Raw genomic sequence first — 21,899 nt, forward strand, 5'->3', positions numbered from 1 at the left:
ACTGGAGCCGTATTTTTGACGGTTCCAGTGCATCCTAGAAGGCTATGTGCACACGTTGTGTATGAGTCTTCGCCGCGGTTTTTCGCTGTGAAAACGCATACACAACACAACCCATGATAAAAATAATAAAAAAAATCGTGATATTCTTACCTTCCGGCGTCCCGCGCAGCCCCCGCTGCCTTCCCTATGCTCTGTTCCCAGTGATGCATAGTGAGACAATGACCTGTGATGACGTAGTGGTCTCGCGAGACCGCACGTCATCGGGTCATTTCGCTATGCATCACTGGGAACCGGAGATGCCGGCAGCATCGGGGGGCCGCGGGAAAGCTGCAGGTGCCGCGTGGGACGCCGGAAGGTAAGAATATTATGATTTTTTATTTTTAACATTATATCTTTTTACTATTGATGCTGCATAGGCAGCATCAATTGTAAAAAGAGAGAGAGCGAGAGAGAATTTCCCTGACGGTAAATTCTTCCGCGCATGCTCAGTTTGAAAAGACGGCATCCGTCGCTGGATTCCTGCTTTTCACAGTCAGCGACGGATCCTGCGCCCATAGGCTTCCATTATAGGCAATGACGGGCAGCGCAGGATCTTTTTTCCGATGTGCAGTAAGAACGTTCTTCTATGCGTTGTCTCCGCCCGACGGACAGTAATTTTATGACGGATCCAGTGCATGACGGATGAAATGGAAGGCCATCCATCACAATCCGTCGCAAATGCAAGTCTATGAGAAAAAAGCGCATCCTGCGGGCAAAATCGCAGGATGGTTTTTTTTTTCAAAAAACGACGCATTATGATGGGAGATGAAAGAAGGAAGTGTGAAAGAGGCCTTATTACCTAATAAATAAGTGTTCAGCGCAGCGTGCAGGATAAATGTGCTCCATCCCTTACTGTGGTCTTTGGGAGGCAGAATGAAAAAATCAACAGCATGTGAAGGATTGGTTTTATTTATTTTTAAGCCATTCCTCGTGCAGTATAAGTGATTATGCGACTTTATGCTTCGGGTCGGTGTTTATTACAGCGATACTAGATTTATATCAGGTTTTTATGTTTGGCTGCTGTCACACAGTAAAAGATGCATTTTATTGCGAAAACTTGTATTTGCATCACCATATTTAGAGATCTATAATTTTCCATATTTTGGCCCACAGAGTCATGCGAGGTCTTTTTTTTTGTAGGACGAGCTGATGTTTTTATTGGTACCATTTTTGGGAACATGACATCTTATTCTGATTTCTGGGAGACAGAATGAATGAAAACCAGCAATTCATGAATTGCTTTTTTTTTCTTTTTCTTTTTTTTATACCCTTCTGCATGTGGTAAAATTGATTAGAACAGTTAATTCTTCGGGTCAGTACGATTACAGCAATATCTCATTTATATATTTTTGTATGTTTTGGCACTTTTACACAAATCTATTTTTATAGAAAACATAATTATTTTTACATCGCTTTATTCTGAGAGCTATAACCTTTTTTATTTTTCCGCTGATGGAGCTGTATGGTGGCTTGTTTTTTTGCAGGATAAGATGATTTTATTTACATCCGTCTTTTTGATTGTGTTTTATTCTACTTTTTGTATGGCAGTATGATGACAAAGCATTGTTTTTTGCCTCATTTTTTTTAATTTTTTTACGGTGTTTACTGAAGAGGTTAACTAATGGGACAGTTTTATAGGTCAGGTCGTTAGGGCGATACCAAATATGTGTACTTTTATTGTTTTGGTTTTTTCATTTACATAAATTTCTTTACTGTAAAAATGCTTTTTTCATTATTTAGGAATTTAAAAAAAAATACATTTACACATTCTATTTTTTTTTTTTTAAACTTTTTTTTACATTGTCCCAGGATGGAACATCACTATATAATGTTAGATCGCTGATCTGACACTCTGCACTGCAGGGAAGGAGGCATGCCAGCGCCTGTTCTCAGCAGGCGCTCACAAGCCACCTCCCTGCAGGATCTGGAAGGACCCCACGGCCATCTTGGGTCTCCATGGAGAACATCAGGCCAACGTGATTGCATTGCGTTCTGATGGAAGCACGCAGGGAGCCCCTTCCCTGTGTAATGCTTCTCTATGCCGCTGTCATCGGCATCAGAGAGGTTAAATGCCCAAGAGCGGTGCTAGCACCAATCGTGGGCATTGCTGCGGGGTGTAAGCTGTCAACCGCCGCAGCACTCAGTGTGAGGCCACACGATCGGTGCGCCGTACTAGTACTGTGGTTTGCGGGAACTGCTGATAACTTATAAAGATTCCATCCAACTGAAGTTCATCTATAAATAGGATCCCTGCTCGTCGCCAGGGGCTAAAGCCCTCTAACCTGAATATTTCTGGCAAATTTGGGTTTTACCATATAGGAGTAACTGGAGCAAACCCATCAATATTAAGGAGCTGCTTAATTTTTTCCTGGTTTTAATAATAAGAACTAGAGTAGGGAGCTTCGTCTTATTTTCCCCCAAATAACCTGCTCCCAAAAATGAGATAATTGGGTTTTCTCCCATATACCCCCAGCCGCAAAAATCTTCTCGGATCGCCATTTTTCTGGTTGTGGAGAAAACAAAAAAGGAAATTGTTAAAAAAATTAAAAAACAAACAAAAAAAAAACAAAGTATCCGCCCTTTCTCCAGTGCCATGAATCACATTGCATTTTACATATGGGTTCCATATTTCTAAACCCGGCACAGACCAGCCACATGATCCCAATAAAAGCATTCTCACTAAGTTAGGTTTATAACTTTATTTTGTTAAAGGTTTTTTGGGTTAAAAAAAAATTAATGCACATCACATTTTTGGAAAATACAAAAATACAAAAAATATATACTTGTTTTAAAAAAAAAAAAAAAACTTTTGGAGATCTGCAAGGGACCAATTGAAGCAGGAACTATAGGCAAAAGCAGAGAGAGATCTGGAGAGGCTGGTGGAAAAGAAGCCCTACAGCTTCACCAAACAGCTTCACTTTCTTATTCCTGTCCTAGGCATGCGCGAGTAAGTATATATACTAGTGTTGAGCATTCCGATACCGCAAGTATCGGGTATCGGCCGATACTTGCGGGTATCGGAATTCCGATACCGAGATCCGATACTTTTGTGGTATCGGGAATCGGTATCGGGATTAATATCAATGTGTAAAAGAAAGAATTAAAATAAAAAATAGGGATATACTCACCTCTCCGACGCAGCCTGGACTTTACCGCCGTAACCGGGAGCCGTTGTACCTAAGAATGCGCGCTTGAAGAGCCTTAGATGACGTCACGGCGCTCTGATTGGTCCGTAGCGGTCGCGTGACCACTACGCGACCAATCACAAAGCCGTGACGTCACCTAAGGTATTTCAAGCGCTTGAAAGACCTTAGGTGACGTCACGGCTTTGTGATTGGTCGCGTAGCGGTCACGCGACCGCTACGGACCAATCAGAGCGCCGTGACCTCATCTAAGGCCCTTCAAGCGCGCATTCTTAGGTACAACGGCTCCCGGTTACGGCGGTAAAGTCCAGGGCGCGTCAGAGGGTGAGTATATCCCTATTTTTTATTTTAATTCTTTCTTTTACACATTGATATGGATCCCAGGGCCTGAAGGAGAGTTTCCTCTCCTTCAGACCCTGGGAACCATACAGGATACCGTCCGATACTTGGTGTCCCATTGACTTGTATTGGTATCGGGTATCGGTATCGGATTAGATCCGATACTTTGCCGGTATCGGCCGATACTTTCCGATACCGATACTTTTAAGTATTGGACGGTATCGCTCAATATATTATATACATATATCTGTAGCCTCCATGTTGATGTTTCTTGTCTAGCTTCTATCATTGTCTGTTCTCATCTGCATAACTGAAGGAAGGCTTCCAGTGGAGTCCAGACACTCTCAGCAGCAGTCAAGTGGCAGTGGTACAAGTACATTATTTGATTCCAGCAAACCAAGCATAGTTTTAGAAGAGAGCTCAGAATGTACTGCAGAAAAGGTTGTCACTGCAGACATAACGACGCAGCCAAGCACCAGTGGAGGGAGCTGTGCCAAGCGGAGAGCTGCTGCTGCTGCAGCGCTTGAAGTTATGTCTCCGTCTGAGACATCCCAGGAAATAATTGAGTTTTTTCGCAAAAAAAAAAAAAAAAAAAAGCAGAAGGCCCAGAGGAGGAGTTATTACGAAGCTTGAGCCAATATTTCCGCGCACTGCTCCCGGAAAACAAGCAGAGCTGCATTAGTATGATAAATAGTATCCTTTATATATGTACTTACGAACCCCATCCGATCGATTTGGAGGAGGCTATTAATGGGTTTAAGCAGGCAACAAGGCGATCAAAGTCTGTTTCTTGAAAATAAGTTGTATCCTTCTAGCCTTGTATTCCAAGGGTTTAAGCAGGCAACGAGCCATAGAGAACGCAATTCTTTTATGCAGGGTCAGTCTAGAGCGAATCAGCCACAGTCTTCGGGGGGCACAGTGCAGATTCCAAGTTCATCTAATCTATTCAGCACTCCTCAATCTTCTGACCGTTCTTGGACAGGGATGCTTGACCACGATATCCAGAACTTTCTAATAAACATGTGCCTGCCAGCGGTTTGGGATGAGGGAGAGATTAGGCCACATCCTTCCTGGCCCACTTATATCACAATTGTGATAAACTCTCACGCCTGGAATCCCAAATGACGAGATAATCTTGAAGCAAAAAAAAGGAAGGTGATCAGGAATAGCATATTTTTGAAAAGCAAACAGCACTGAAAGAAAATGACTACTCTGCCGACCCTATTTTGCACTCCGCCACCCCTCTTCTCCTCTACACCCCCATCCCATCTCTGTCTGGCCCCAGTCCCAGCAAAAGACCGCTACAGGGAGCAGGTGAGGGCTCTTCACCCATGGTCCCCCATACACCTGGAGCCTCCACTACACTCCTCTACTGGGGGGGCTTTTCAGCACCGCTACATACCTGAACTTGAACGATGATTCTCTCCAGGTCCACCTCGTGTCTCTGCAGGCCCAGAAGTGATAAACAGGCAGTTCATGGGAGTGTCCTTGTAAAAATATGGAATTCCGGAAATACGGTCCTCACGGAGTACTGCAAAATAAACAAATTTGGCAAGCTTCCGTTGTTTTTGCGGCTCCATTGATTTTCAATGGTGTCCATGTCCATAAACTGTGAAAAATATCGAGCAAGCTCGATATTTTTTCACGGATGTAAATACGGCCAAACAGCGTAAAGCGCTCCTACGATTTTTTGCAGCCCATTTTTGCAGCCCCATAGAAATCTCTTTGGGCCACTAAAATGGGCCGCAAAAACACAGCAAGTGTAAAAGCAGCTTTAGAGGCGGCCATTCCTCCCACCTCCTTTCCCCTCTGTAATGTGTCATTTAATTTGAGCTGTGCCTTTTTTTCAAAATTAATTCTCTGAACATAGCTTGAAATTTGTAATAGTGTTTCACAGGAATCCACCCCGGGGCGTCATGGATGACCTATAACAGCTGGGACATGAGAATCATTTTAATCATAGTTGTGTGACCCACTACTGATAATGGTAATTGACACCAGGTGTTGATTTTTGCTTGGAATCTCATGTGTAGCGGATCCAAATTGTGGTATAAAAGATCTAACATTTGTTGAAACTTGAATGCCCAAATATTTAACCCCTTCCCCACTACAGTGGGTACAGAAAGCATTCCGACCCCTTTAAATGTTTCACTCTTTGTTTAATTGCAGCCATTTGGTAAGTTCAAAAAAGATCATTTTTTCTCATTAATGTACACTCTGTACCTCATCTAGACTGAAAAGCAGAAATGTAGAAATCTTAGCAAATTTAATAAAAAAGAAATACTGAAATATAACATGGTCATAAGTATTCAGACCCTTTGCTCAGGCATTCATATTTAAATCACATGTTGTCCATTTCCTTGTGAACCTCCTTAAGATGGTTCTACTCCTTCATTGGAGTCCAGCTGCCTGTAATTAAACTGATAGGACTTGATTTGGAAAGGCGCACACCTGTCTATGTAAGACCTCACAGCTCACAGTGCATGTCAGACCAAATGAGAATCATGAGGTCAAAGGAACTGGCCACAGAGCTCAGACAGAATTGTGGCAAGCCACAGATCTGGCCAAGGTTACAACAGAATTTCTGTAGTACTCAAAGTTCCTAAAAGCACAGTGGCCTCCATAATCCTTAAATGGAAGAAGTTTGGGACCACCAGAAGTCTTCCTATACCTGGCCGTCCAGCCAAACTGAGCAATCGTGGGAGAAGAGCCTTGGTGAGTGAGGTAAAGAACCCCAAAATCACTGTGGCTGAGCTCCAGAGATGCATCAGGGAGAAAGTTCTACAAAGTCCACTATCACCGCTGGATACAGAAAGCGTATCACTCTACTTTCTCTACGTACTCAAGGGGAGTGTCAGTACTGATTCCTGCGGGGGTGCGATTTGAGGAGATGAAGGTGTATGTTGATGCGGATGGTCAATATGTGGTGGTGAAATGTAAATTGCTTGGGGTGCTGCTGTGTGTAGTGGCTATGTACATTCCACCTCCCTATTCCAGTAAGAAAATTAGAGAAGTGTGGGAGCTGGTGGTGTGAGGAGACCTGATACCACTTCTAATTATTGGAGACCTCAATAATATAGGTGATGACTTCAGGGATATGAACAAAAACTTACAGAATAGGTCTGAAGGTCATACTGCTGCGTTTGGTACATATTTTCAGGAAATTGTCATGATTGATCTGTGGAGGGTGCGACATGTTGGGGAGAGGGGGTATTCTTGCTACTCACCGGCCCTTGATCTAGAATAGATATGGCTTTTGGAAATGAAATGTTAGATACAATGGTGGGAGACGTGAGATGCCTGTCACACGCATTTTCGGATCATAATCCGATTGACGTGGAGCTGTGGCCGATGGGGACACGGGCCAGGTGCAGGGGCGAGTGGAAAATTCATCCTAACTGGTTGCGCAGTATTGATATAGAGAACATACAGCGGGAGATAGAGAAGGTTTTTGAGTTTAATGATGGGAGTGCTGATATACCCACTATTTGGGAGACTATGAAAGCGTATCTGAGGGGATTGCTGTTTAGAGATATTAGTAGATGTAAGCGGTGGGGAAAACAGGTGGAAAGAATGGCAAGTGAGAGGCTGAGAGTAGTGGAGAATGAAATGATAGCTCTGGGTACCCGTGAGGCTGGGAAACAGTTAAAAGAAGCTCAGAATAAAATGGATAAAATTCTTTTGGAGAGGGCGGAGTGAAAGAAAGAGTTTGAGACTAGATTTTTCTCAGGAGGGGGAGGCGGCGGGTCATATGCTGTCGCTGGTGGCCTCTGCTCAGAGAAGTACATCATTTGTGCATTCATTGGTTTCAACAAATGGTGCGAAGGTGCTGGAGACATCTGAAATATTAGAGGTCTTTACGGACTTCTATGTGGATTTGTACTCCTCGCGGGTGGATGTATGGATGGGAGACACTGGGGCTTTTTTAGGGGGACTTGAATTGCCTAAGCTGAGTGAGGATGACAGGGAAGGTTTGGAGGCACCTATTACGAATCATGAATTGAGCCGGGCATTAAGGGCAATGGCAAGGGGTAAGGCGCCAGGAGCAGATGTACTACCAGCCGAAATATACAAAGATATGGAGGAAGTGTTGATGCCCAGATTAAGAGGGGTCTTGGAGGAGGCTAAGAGTAGGGGAATCCTGCCAGCCTTCATGAGAGAAGCCACAATAGTGGTAATCACGATGGAGGATAAAGATTTACGATATCCTGAGTCATACTGACCAATTTCTTTGCTTACAACGGATGTCAAGCTTCTGGCTGGGCTGTTGGGAACCAGACTGTCAGGTGTTATCTCTAAATTAATACATCCGGATCAGTCCGGCTTTATGCCCGACAGGTCTACGGCAATTAACTTAAGAAGGCTTTTTATGAATGTACATCTGGATGCTGATAACTGTGACTGGAGAGTTATTGCATCCTTAGACGCCCATAAGACATTCGACAGTGTAGAATGGGGGTATTTGTGGCAGGTGTTACACTGTATGGGTTTTGGTCCACAATTTGTGTCCTGGGTCAAACTGCTGTATGCGAAACCAGTGGCTAGAGTTAAGGTGAATGGAGAGTTTACTCGTACGATTAAGTTACATAGAGGGACGAGACAGGGGTGACCACTCTCCTGTTTGCTTTGGCTGTTGAGCCGTTGGCTGCCAAGATTAGGCAGTCTGCTGAAGTATCTGGGTTTAAGTATGGGTCAATTGAAGAAAAGATGGCGTTATACGCGGTCGACATACTGCTGTTCTTGAGCGATCCACATATCTCATTGGGAAATGCTATTAGGCTTATCGAAAGATTTGGAGAATTGTCGGGGTTGAGGATCTATTGGAAGAAATCAACTCTGTTTAAGGTAGATGACGTAGGGGATGAGGTGGGAGATGTCGCAGAGGGAGGCAGACTTAAAGTGGCTGATCAATTAAAATATTTGGGGATATGGATCTCTATGCCGATTACAGATTACTTGCATAAGAATTTGACTCCAGTGTTGGGGGTTCTTAAGGCAAAAGTAGGGGCCTGGTCTAAATTGCACTTGTCAGTGGTGGGCCGATGTTGTGAATTCCGTTCTCGGGCTCCCTCCTGTGGTCATGAATGGTACATTGGTGAGTTCTGTCCTTGGACACCCTCTGGTGTTGTGAATTCCGTTCTCGGGCTCCCTCCTGTGGTCGTGAATGGTACTTTGTTGAGTTCTGTTCGTGGGCTCCCTCTGGTGGCTTTGAGTGATACTACTGATCTTTAGCTGGGTTCCCAGCTGCCTCGTTTTCTGCTATGCTGGCTGCCTATTTAACTCCACCTAGATCTTTACTTGTTGCCAGCTGTCGTTGTATTCAGTATTGGTTCAGATCTCTCTGGTACTTCTCTTGTGACCTGTCTCCTCCAGGAGAAGCTAAGTTCATGCTAGTTCATTTTTGCTCATTGCTTTTGGAAAATGTTTCTCAGTATATGATGAGTTCAGTCCAGCTTGCTTATATGCTATTTCCTTGCTAGCTGGAAGCTCTGGAGTGGAGAGTTGCCCCCCTCACATCGTGAGTCGGTGTGAGGGTCTTTTTGTATTCTCTGCGTGGATATTTTTGTAGTATTTTATTCTGACCGCACAGTTCCCTTGCTATCTTCTCACTATTTAGTATTAGTGGGCCTCCTTTGCTAAAACCTGTTTTCATTCCTATGTTTGTATTGTCCTCTTAACTCACCGTCATTATTTGTGGGGGGCTGCCTTTAGTTTGGGGAAATTTCTCTGAGGCAAGTGAGGCTTTGTTTCTTTCTAGGGGTAGCTAGCTCTCAGGTTGTGAAGAGGCGTCTAGGAAGTGTTAGGTACGCTCCACGGCTGCCTATAGTGTGTGTGATAGGATCAGGGTTGCGGTCAGTAAAGTTCCCACATCCCCAGAGCTTGTCCTATATTTCTGGTTTACCTATCAGGTTATTCCAAGTGTTCCTAACCACCAGGTCCATAACAGTACAGCTGAACCTAAAGTGTTAATGCATCGCAAAAGAGGGATAAGAGAAGTTCTGAGCTCATTTTTTTTCTCTGCAGTGTGTTTTGCCTCTCTCCTCCCCTTAATCTCTGGGTGGTTCAGGACTCAGCTGCAGATATGGATATTCAAAGTCTGTTCTCTAGTGTGGATCATCTCACTGCAAGGGTACAAAGCATTCAGGATTATGTAGTTCAGAATCCTATGTTAGAGCCTAGAATACCAATTCCTGATTTGTTTTCTGGAGATAGATCTAAGTTTTAGAATTTCAAAAATAATTGCAAATTGTTTCTTGCTCTGAAACCCCGCTCCTCTGGTGACCCTACTCAGCAAGTTAAAATAATTATTTCTTTGTTACGTGGTGACCCTCAGGGCATTTTCCCTGGCGCCAGGAGATCCTGCATTGCTAAATGTGGATGCGTTTTTTCTGGCGCTTGGATTGCTTTATGAGGAACCTAATTTAGTAGACCAGGCAGAAAAGATCTTGCTGGCTCTGTCTCAGGGTCAGGATGAAGCGGAGGTTTACTGCCAGAGGTTTAGGAAGTGGTCTGTGCTCACTCAATGGAATGAGTGTGCCCTGGCAGCGATTTTCAGAAAGGGTCTTTCTGAAGCCCTTAAAAATGTTATGGTGGGGTTCCCCACGCCTGCAGGTCTGAATGAATCAATGTCATTGGCCATTCAGATTGATCGGCGTTTGCGGGAGCGCAAACCTGTGCACCATCTGGCGGTGTTCTCTGAGCAGAAGCCTGAATCTATGCAATGTGGTAGGATTCTGACCAGAATTGAATGGCAAAATCACAGACGTCAGAATGGGTTGTGTTTTTACTGTGGTGACTCCACTCATGCTATCTCTGATTGTCCTAAGCGCACTAAAAGGTTCGCTAAGTCCGTCAACATTGGTACTGTACAGCCTAAATTTATTTTGTCTGTTACTTTGATTTGCTCTCTGTTATCCTACTCAGTCATGGCTTTTGTGGATTCAGGCACTGCCCTGAATTTGATGGATTTGGATTTTGCCAGGCGCTGTGGTTTTTTCTTGGAGCCTTTGCAGTTCCCTATTCCACTAAGGGGAATTGATGCTACGCCATTGGCCAAGAATAAGCCTCAGTACTGGACTCAAGTGACCATGTGCATGACTCCTGCACATCAGGAGGATATTCGCTTTCTGGTGTTACATAATTTGCATGATGTTGTCGTCTTGGGGTTGCCATGGCTGCAGGTTCATAATTCAGTATTGGATTGGAAATCGATGTCCGTGTCTAGTTGGGGTTGTCAAGGGGTACTGTCATGATTCTCAATGGCGAGAGAACATAGCCCAGCATATATGAGAACTAGCTCTTGGAAGATGGAAACTATACCGACCATGAACTAAACCTGCCGCATAACTAGAAGTGGCCGGGTAGCATGCCTACGTTTTTTATCCCTAGATGCCCAGCGCCAGCCGGAGAACTACCTAATCCTAGCAGAGGAAAAGACAGTCCTGGCTCACCTCTAGAGAAATTTTCCCAAAAGGCAGACAGAGGCCCCCACATATATTGGCGGTGATTTTAGATGAAATGACAAACGTAGTATGAAAATAGGTTTAGCAAAATCGAGGTCCGCTTACTAGATAGCATGAAGACAGAAAGGGCACTTTCATGGTCAGCAGAAAACCCTATCAAAACACCATCCAGAAATTACTTTAAGACTCTAGCATTAACTCATAACACCAGAGTGGCAATTTCCGCTCACAAGAGCTTTCCAGACACAGTAACGAAACAGCAGCTGTGAACAGGAACAAAATGCAAAAACACACAAGGACAAAAGTCCAACTTAGCTAGGAGTTGTCTAGTAGCAGGAACATGCACAGAAGGCTTCTGATTACATTGTTGACCGGCATGAAACTGACAGAGGAGCAAGGTTATATAGCGACTCCCACATCCTGATAGGAGCAGGTGAACAGAGGGGATGATGCACACAAGTACAATTCCACAAGTGGCCACCGGGGGAGCCCAGAATCCAATTTCACAACAGTACCCCCCCCCTCAAGGAGGGGGCACCGAACCCTCACCAGAACCACCAGGGCGATCAGGATGAGCCCTATGAAAGGCACGGACAAGATCGGAGGCATGAACATCAGAGGCAGTGACCCAAGAATTATCCTCCTGACCGTATCCCTTCCATTTGACCAGATACTGGAGTTTCCGTCTGGAAACACGAGAATCTAAGATCTTTTCCACAACGTACTCCAACTCACCCTCAACCAACACCGGAGCAGGAGGCTCAACGGAAGGCACAGCCGGTACCTCATACCTGCGCAACAATGACCGATGAAAAACATTATGAATCGAAAAGGATGCAGGGAGGTCCAAACGGAAGGACACAGGGTTAAGAATCTCCAATATCTTGTACGGGCCGATGAACCGAGGCTTAAACTTAGGAGAAGAAACCCTCATAGGGACAAAACGAGAAGACAACCACACCAAGTCCCCAACACAAAGCCGAGGACCAACACGACGACGGCGGTTGGCAAAAAGCTGAGTCTTCTCCTGGGACAACTTCAAATTGTCCACCACCTGTGTCATGATCTCTGCAGGCAGAGATCATAGCAAGCCTATAGGGGGACAAGCTCTCGGAAGATGGAACTATACTGACCATGAACTAAGCCTGCCGCGCAACTAGAAATAGCCAGGTAGCATTTCCTATTTATCGCTAGATGCCCAGCTCTGGCCTAAGACCTAAATAGCTAGCAGAGGGAAATATAAGACCTGGCTCACCTCTAGAGAAATATTCCAAAGAAGACAGTAGCCCCCCACATATAATGACGGTGAGTTCAGATGAAACAACAAACGCAGCAGGAAAATAGTCTTAGCAAATTTGAGGTCCGCTTACTAGATAGCAGAAGACAGATAGTATACTTTCATGGTCAGCAGAAAAACACTAACAAAACACCATCCAGAGATTACCTTAAACTCTGGCATTAACTCATAACGCCAGAGTAGCAATCCCTGATCAACGAGAGCTTTCCAGACACAGTAACAAAACTTCAGCTGTGAACTGGAACAAATAGGCAAAACAAAACATGGACAAAAGTCCAACTTATCTAGAGTTGTCTAGAAGCAGGAACAAGCACTGAGAGGCATCAGATAACATTGTTGACCGGCAAGAAACCACCAGAGAAATGAGCTTAAATAGCGACACCCACTACTGATGGAATCAGGTGAAACAGGAAAGAGGATGACAAGTCCAATTCCACAAGCGGCCACCGGGGGAGCCCAGAATCCAAATTCACAACAGTACCCCCCCCTCAAGGAGGGGGCACCGAACCCTCACCAGATCCACCAGGGCGACCAGGATGAGCCCTATGGAAGGCACGAACAAGATCAGAAGCATGAACATCAGATGCATTGACCCAAGAATTATCCTCCTGGCCGTAACCCTTCCAGTTGACCAGATACTGGAGTTTCCGTCTGGAAACACGAGAGTCCAAAATTTTCTCCACAACGTACTCCAACTCACCCTCAACCAACACCGGAGCAGGAGGCTCAACTGAAGGTACAACAGGTACCTCATACCTGCGCAATAACGACCGATGAAAAACGTTATGAATGGAAAAGGACGCAGGGAGGTCCAAACGGAAAGAAACAGGATTAAGAATCTCCAATATTCTATAAGGGCCGATGAACCGAGGTTTAAACTTAGGAGAAGAGACCCTCATAGGGACAAAACGAGAAGACAACCACACCAAATCTCCAACACAAAGCCGAGAACCAACACGACGATGACGGTTGGCAAAACGCTGAGTCTTCTCCTGGGACAACTTCAAATTGTCCATAACCTGTCCCCAGATGTGATGCAATCTCTCCACCACCGCATCCACTCCAGGACAATCCGAGGATTCCACCTGACCGGAGGAAAATCGAGGGTGAAACCCCGAATTACAGAAAAACGGGGACACCAAGGTGGAAGAACTGGCCCGATTATTGAGGGCGAACTCTGCCAATGGCAAAAAAGTAACCCAATCATCCTGGTCAGCAGAGACAAAACACCTCAGATATGTCTCAAGGGTCTGATTAGTCCGCTCGGTCTGGCCATTAGTCTGAGGGTGAAAAGCAGATGAAAAAGACAAATCTATGCCCATCCTAGCACAGAATGCCCGCCAAAATCTAGACACAAATTGGGTACCTCTGTCAGAAACAATATTCTCAGGAATACCGTGCAATCGGACAACATTCTGAAAAAACAGAGGAACCAACTCAGAAGAAGAAGGCAACTTGGGCAGAGGAACCAAATGGACCATTTTAGAGAAACGGTCACAGACCACCCAGATGACAGACATCTTCTGGGAAACAGGCAGATCTGAAATAAAATCCATCGAGATGTGTGTCCAAGGCCTCTTAGGAATAGGCAAGGGCAACAGCAGTCCGCTAGCCCGAGAACTACAAGACTTGGCCCGAGCACAAACGTCACATGACTGCACAAAGACTCGCACATCTCGTGACAGAGAAGGCCACCAGAAGGATCTTGCCACCAAATCCCTGGTACCAAAAATTCCGGGATGACCTGCCAATGCAGAAGAATGTACCTCAGAGATGACTCTGCTGGTCCAATCATCCGGAACAAACAGTCTATCAGGCGGACAACGATCCGGTCTATCCGCCTGAAACTCTTGCAAGGACCGCCGCAGATCAGGAGAAACGGCCGACAAAATTACTCCCTCCCTAAGGATACCTGTAGGTTCAGAATTACCAGGAGAGTCCGGGTCAAAACTCCTAGAAAGGGCATCTGCCTTAACATTCTTAGAACCCGGTAGGTATGACACCACAAAATTAAAGCGAGAAAAAAAATAAAGACCAGCGCGCCTGTCTAGGATTCAGGCGTCTGGCAGTCTCAAGATAAATCAAATTTTTGTGGTCAGTCAATACCACCACCTGATGCCTAGCCCCCTCGAGCCAATGGCGCCACTCCTCAAACGCCCACTTCATGGCCAAAAGCTCCCGATTCCCAACATCATAATTCCGCTCTGCGGGCGAAAATTTGCGAGAAAAGAAGGCACAAGGCCTAATGACGGAGCAGTCGGAACCTTTCTGCGACAACACTGCCCCAGCTCCAATCTCCGAAGCGTCAACCTCAACCTGAAAAGGCAGATTCACATCAGGCTGACGCAACACAGGGGCAGAGGCAAAACGGCGCTTAAGCTCCTGAAAGGCCTCTACAGCATGAGGGGACCAATTAGCAACATCAGCGCCTTGTCTGGTCAAATCAGTCAGTGGTTTAACGACATCCGAAAAACCAGCAATAAATCGGCGGTAAAAGTTGGCAAAGCCCAAAAATCTCTGAAGACCCTTAAGAGAGGAGGGCTGAGTCCAGTCACAAATAGCTTGCACCTTGACGGGATCCATCTCAATGGAAGAGGGAGAAAAAATATACCCCAAAAAGGAAATTTTCTGGACCCCAAAAACGCACTTAGACCCCTTCACACATAAAGAATTAGACCGCAGAACCTGAAAAACTCTCCTGACCTGCTGGACATGAGAGTCCCAGTCATCAGAAAAAATCAGAATATCATCCAGATATATTATCATAAATTTATCCAGAAAATCGCGGAAAATATCATGCATAAAAGACTGGAAAACCGAAGGGGCATTAGAAAGACCAAAAGGCATGACCAAATACTCAAAGTGGCCCTCGGGCGTATTAAATGCGGTCTTCCACTCATCCCCCTGCCTGATCCGCACCAAATTATACGCCCCACGAAGATCAATTTTAGAGAACCACTTAGCACCCTCTATACGAGCAAACAAATCAGTAAGCAATGGCAATGGGTATTGATACTTAACAGTGATCTTATTCAGAAGCCGATAATCAATACATGGTCTCAAAGAGCCGTCTTTTTTTGAGACAAAGAAAAACCCAGCTCCCAAGGGAGAAGAAGATGGACGAATATGTCCCTTTTCCAAAGACTCCTTTATATATTCCCGCATAGCAGCATGTTCCGGCACAGACAAATTAAACAAACGACCCTTTGGATATTTACAACCCGGTATCAAATCTATGGCACAATCGCACTCACGGTGCGGAGGTAACGACCCAAGCTTGGGTTCGTCAAAGACGTCTTGATAATCAGAGAGGAACTCAGGGACTTCAGAGGGAATGGACGACGAAATAGAAACCAAAGGTACGTCCCCATGAATACCCTTACATCCCCAGCTCAACACAGACACTGCTCTCCAGTCCAAGACTGGGTTGTGAGACTGCAACCATGGCAATCCCAGTACCAAATCGTCATGTAAATTATACAGCACCAGGAAACGAATAATCTCCTGGTGATCCGGATTGATACGCATGGTTACTTGTGTCCAGTATTGTGGTTTATTATTAGCCAATGGGGTGGAGTCAATCCCTTTCAGAGGAATAAGAGTCTCCAAAGGCTCTAAATCAAAACCACAACGATTGGCAAAGGACCAATCCATAAGACTCAGAGCGGCGCCAGAGTCAACATAGGCGTCCGTGGCAATGGATGACAAAGAGCAAATCAGGGTTACAGACAAAATAAACTTAGACTGAATGGTGCCAATGGAAACAGACTTATCAAGCTTCTTTGTACGCCTAGAGCAAGCCGAAATAACATGAGTAGAATCCCCACAATAGAAACACAATCCATTCTTCCGTCTAAAATTCTGTCGCTCGCTCCTGGACAGAATTCTATCACACTGCATACTTTCTGGCGTCTTTTCCATAGACACCGCCAGATGGTGCACCGGTTTGCGCTCCCGCAGACGCCTATCAATCTGAATAGCCATTGTCATTGACTCATTCAGACCTGCAGGCAAAGGGAACCCCACCATAACATCCTTAACGGCATCAGAGAGACCTTCTCTGAAAGTTGCCGCCAAGGCGCACTCATTCCACTGAGTAAGCACAGACCATTTACGGAATTTTTGGCAGAAAACTTCAGCTTCGTCTTGCCCCTGAGATAATGCCATCAAAGTTTTTTCTGCCTGAAGTTCCAAATGAGGTTATTATTATTATTATTATTATTATTATTATTTATTGTTATAGCGCCATTTATTCCATGGCGCTTTACAAGTGAGGAGGGGTATACATAATAAAAACAAGTACAATAATCTTGAACAATACAAGTCATAACTGGTACAGGAGGAGTGAGGACCCTGCCCGCGAGGGCTCACAATCTACAAGGGATGGGTGAGAATACAGTAGGTGAGGATAGAGCTGATCGTGCAGCGGTTGGTTGATCGGTGGTTACTGCAGGTTGTAGGCTTGTCGGAAGAGGTGGGTCTTCAGATTCTTTTTGAGGTTCCTCATAAAGCAAGCCCAAGGCCAGAAAAAACGCATCCACATCGCGTAACGCAGGATCCCCTGCTGGCAATGAGAAGGCCCAATCTTGAGGGTCACCCCTGAGCAAGGAAATCACAATCCTAACCTGCTGAGCAGGGTCTCCAGCTGAACGAGACTTCAGGGACAAATAAAGCTTACAATTATTTCGGAAATTCTGGAAGCTAGCTCTATTCCCTGTGAAGAACTCCGGCAAAGGAATTCTCGGCTCAGATACCGGAGCATGTACCACAAAATCTTGTAAATTTTGTACTTTCGTGATGAGATTATTCAAACCCGCAGTTACACTCTGGAGATCCATTATTGTCAGGTGCACACAGAGCATACAGAGATTAGGAGGAGAGAGAGAAAAAAGACTGCAGCAAGGCAGACTGGAGGAAAAAAAAAAAAAAAAAAATTCCAGCAGACTTCTTATAACTCTCCTTTCTCAACCTGGGTCTTTAACACTTTGTCGGCCGGTCAAACTGTCATGATCTCTGCAGGCAGAGATCATAGCAAGCCTATAGGGGGACAAGCTCTCGGAAGATGGAACTATACTGACCATGAACTAAGCCTGCCGCGCAACTAGAAATAGCCAGGTAGCATTTCCTATTTATCGCTAGATGCCCAGCTCTGGCCTAAGACCTAAATAGCTAGCAGAGGGAAATATAAGACCTGGCTCACCTCTAGAGAAATATTCCAAAGAAGACAGTAGCCCCCCACATATAATGACGGTGAGTTCAGATGAAACAACAAACGCAGCAGGAAAATAGTCTTAGCAAATTTGAGGTCCGCTTACTAGATAGCAGAAGACAGATAGTATACTTTCATGGTCAGCAGAAAAACACTAACAAAACACCATCCAGAGATTACCTTAAACTCTGGCATTAACTCATAACGCCAGAGTAGCAATCCCTGATCAACGAGAGCTTTCCAGACACAGTAACAAAACTTCAGCTGTGAACTGGAACAAATAGGCAAAACAAAACATGGACAAAAGTCCAACTTATCTAGAGTTGTCTAGAAGCAGGAACAAGCACTGAGAGGCATCAGATAACATTGTTGACCGGCAAGAAACCACCAGAGAAATGAGCTTAAATAGCGACACCCACTACTGATGGAATCAGGTGAAACAGGAAAGAGGATGACAAGTCCAATTCCACAAGCGGCCACCGGGGGAGCCCAGAATCCAAATTCACAACACACCTGCCCCCAAATCTGATGCAACCTCTCCACCACAGCATCCACTCCAGGACAATCCGAAGATTCCACTTGACCGGAGGAAAATCGAGGATGAAACCCCGAATTACAGAAAAACGGGGACACCAAGGTGGCAGAGCTGGCCCGATTATTGAGGGCGAACTCCGCCAAAGGCAAAAAAGCAACCCAATCATCCTGATCCGCAGACACAAAACACCTCAAATATGTCTCCAAGGTCTGATTAGTCCGCTCGGTCTGGCCATTAGTCTGAGGATGGAAAGCAGACGAAAAAGACAAATCTATGCCCATCCTAGCACAGAATGCCCGCCAAAATCTAGACACGAATTGGGTCCCTCTGTCAGAAACGATATTCTCCGGAATACCATGCAAACGAACAACATTTTGAAAAAACAGAGGAACCAACTCGGAAGAAGAAGGCAACTTAGGCAAGGGAACCAGATGGACCATCTTAGAGAAACGGTCACACACCACCCAGATGACAGACATCTTCTGAGAAACAGGCAGATCCGAAATAAAATCCATCGAGATGTGCGTCCAAGGCCTCTTCGGGATAGGCAAGGGTAACAACAATCCACTAGCCCGAGAACAACAAGGCTTGGCCCGAGCACAAACGTCACAAGACTGCACAAAGCCTCGCACATCTCGTGACAGGGAAGGCCACCAGAAGGACCTTGCCACCAAATCCCTGGTACCAAAGATTCCAGGATGACCTGCCAACGCAGAAGAATGAATCTCAGAGATGACTCTACTGGTCCAATCATCAGGAACAAACAGTCTACCAGGTGGGCAACGATCAGGTCTATCCGCCTGAAACTCCTGCAAGGCCCGCCGCAGGTCTGGAGAAACGGCAGACAATATCACTCCATCTTTAAGGATACCTGTGGGCTCAGAATTACCAGGGGAGTCAGGCTCAAAACTCCTAGAAAGGGCATCCGCCTTAACATTCTTAGAACCCGGTAGGTAAGACACCACAAAATTAAACCGAGAGAAAAACAACGACCAGCGCGCCTGTCTAGGATTCAGGCGCCTGGCAGACTCAAGGTAAATTAAATTTTTGTGGTCAGTCAATACCACCACCTGATGTCTGGCCCCCTCAAGCCAGTGACGCCACTCCTCAAAAGCCCACTTCATGGCCAAAAGCTCCCGATTCCCAATATCATAATTCCGCTCGGCGGGCGAAAATTTACGGGAAAAAAAAGGCACAAGGTCTCATCACGGAGCAGTCGGAACTTCTCTGCGACAACACCGCCCCAGCTCCGATTTCAGAAGCGTCGACCTCAACCTGAAAAGGAAGAGCAACATCAGGCTGACGCAACACTGGGCGGAAGAAAAGCGGCGCTTGAGCTCCCGAAAGGCCTCCACAGCATCAGGGGACCAATCAGCAACATCAGCACCCTTCTTAGTCAAATCAGTCAATGGTTTTACAACATCAGAAAAACCAGCAATAAATCGACGATAAAAGTTAGCAAAGCCCAAAAATTTCTGAAGACTCTTAAGAGAAGAGGGTTGCGTCCAATCACCAATAGCCTGAACCTTGACAGGATCCATCTCGATGGAAGAGGGGGAAAAAATGTATCCCAAGAAGGAAATCTTTTGAACCCCAAAAACACACTTAGAACCCTTCACACACAAGGAATTAGACCGCAAAACCTGAAAAACCCTCCTGACCTGCTGGACATGAGAGTCCCAGTCATCCGAAAAAATCAGAATATCATCCAGATACACAATCATAAATTTATCCAAATAATCGCGGAAAATGTCATGCATAAAGGACTGGAAGACTGAAGGGGCATTTGAAAGACCAAAAGGCATCACCAAATACTCAAAATGGCCCTCGGGCGTATTAAATGCGGTTTTCCACTCATCCCCCTGCTTGATTCGCACCAAATTATACGCCCCACGGAGATCAATCTTAGAGAACCACTTGGCCCCCTTTATACGAGCAAACAAATCAGTAAGCAGTGGTAACGGATATTGATATTTAACCGTGATTTTATTCAAAAGTCGATAATCAATACACGGCCTCAAAGAGCCGTCTTTCTTAGACACAAAGAAAAAACCGGCTCCTAAGGGAGATGACGAAGGACGAATATGTCCCTTTTCCAAGGACTCCTTTATATATTCTCGCATAGCCGCGTGTTCAGGCACAGACAGATTAAATAAACGACTCTTAGGGTATTTACTACCCGGAATCAAGTCTATGGCACAATCGCACTCCCGGTGCGGAGGTAGTGAACCAACCTTGGGTTCTTCAAAAACTTCACGAAAGTCAGACAAGAATTCGGGAATCTCAGAGGGAATAGATGATGAAATGGAAACCAAAGGTACGTCCCCATGAGTTCCTTTACATCCCCAGCTTAACACAGACATAGCTCTCCAGTCGAGGACTGGGTTATGAGATTGCAGCCATGGCAATCCCAGCACCAAAACATCATGTAGATTATACAGCACCAGAAAGCGAATAACCTCCTGGTGATCCGGATTAACACGCATAGTCACTTGTGTCCAGTATTGTGGTTTATTACTAGCCAATGGGGTGGAGTCAATCCCTTTCAGAGGTATCGGAGCCTCCAATGGCTCCAAATCATACCCACAGCGTTTGGCAAAGGACCAATCCATAAGACTCAAAGCAGCGCCAGAGTCGACATAGGCGTCCGCGGTAATAGATGACAAAGAACAAATCAGGGTCACAGATAGAATAAACTTAGACTGTAAAGTGCTAATTGAAACAGACTTGTCAGGCTTCTTAGTACGCTTAAAGCATGCTGATATAACATGAGTTGAATCACCACAATAGAAGCACAACCCATTTTTTCGTCTAAAATTCTGCCGCTCGCTTCTGGACAGAATTCTATCACATTGCATATTTTCTGGCGTTTTCTCAGTAGACACCGCCAAATGGTGCACAGGTTTGCGCTCCCGCAGACGCCTATCGATCTGAATAGCCATCGTCATGGACTCATTCAGACTCGCAGGCACAGGGAACCCCACCATAACATCCTTAATGGCATCAGAGAGACCTTCTCTGAAAATCGCCGCCAGGGTGCACTCATTCCACTGAGTAAGCACAGACCATTTGCGGAATTTTTGGCAATATATTTCAGCTTCATCTTGCCCCTGAGACAAGGACATCAAGGCCTTTTCCGCCTGAAGCTCTAAATGAGGTTCCTCATAAAGCAACCCGAAGGCCAGAAAAAACGCATCCACATTGAGCAACGCAGGATCCCCTGGTGCCAATGCAAAAGCCCAGTCCTGAGGGTCGCCCCGGAGCAAGGAAATTACAATCCTGACCTGCTGTGCAGGGTCTCCGGCAGAGCGAGACTTCAGGGACAAAAACAATTTGCAATTATTTTTAAAATTTTGAAAGTGAGATCTATTCCCCGAGAAGAATTCAGGCAAAGGAATTCTAGGCTCAGACATAGGTGCATGAACAACAAAATCTTGCAAATTTTGTACCTTTGTGGCGAGATTATTCAAACCTGTAGCTACACTCTGAAGATCCATTTGAAAAAAGGTGAACACAGAGCCATTCAAGGATTAGAAGGAGAGAAAGAGAGGAAGGCTGCAGCATAGGCAAACTAGCAAGTGATTCAATTAAGAGCACACTCAGAACTAGAGGGAAAAAAAAAAAAAAAAATTGTAGCAGACTTCTTTTTTCTCTCCTTTCTCAGCCAGTAATTTAACCCTTTTTTGGGCCGGTCAAACTGTCATGATTCTCAATGGCGAGAGAACATAGCCCAGCATATATGAGAACTAGCTCTTGGAAGATGGAAACTATACTGACCATGAACTAAACCTGCCGCACAACTAGAAGTGGCCGGGTAGCATGCCTACGTTTTTTATCCCTAGATGCCCAGCGCCAGCCGGAGAACTACCTAATC

The sequence above is a fragment of the Ranitomeya variabilis genome, chromosome 4, assembly GCF_051348905.1.
Source record: "Ranitomeya variabilis isolate aRanVar5 chromosome 4, aRanVar5.hap1, whole genome shotgun sequence".
In the NCBI taxonomy this organism is placed as follows: Eukaryota; Metazoa; Chordata; class Amphibia; order Anura; family Dendrobatidae; genus Ranitomeya; species Ranitomeya variabilis.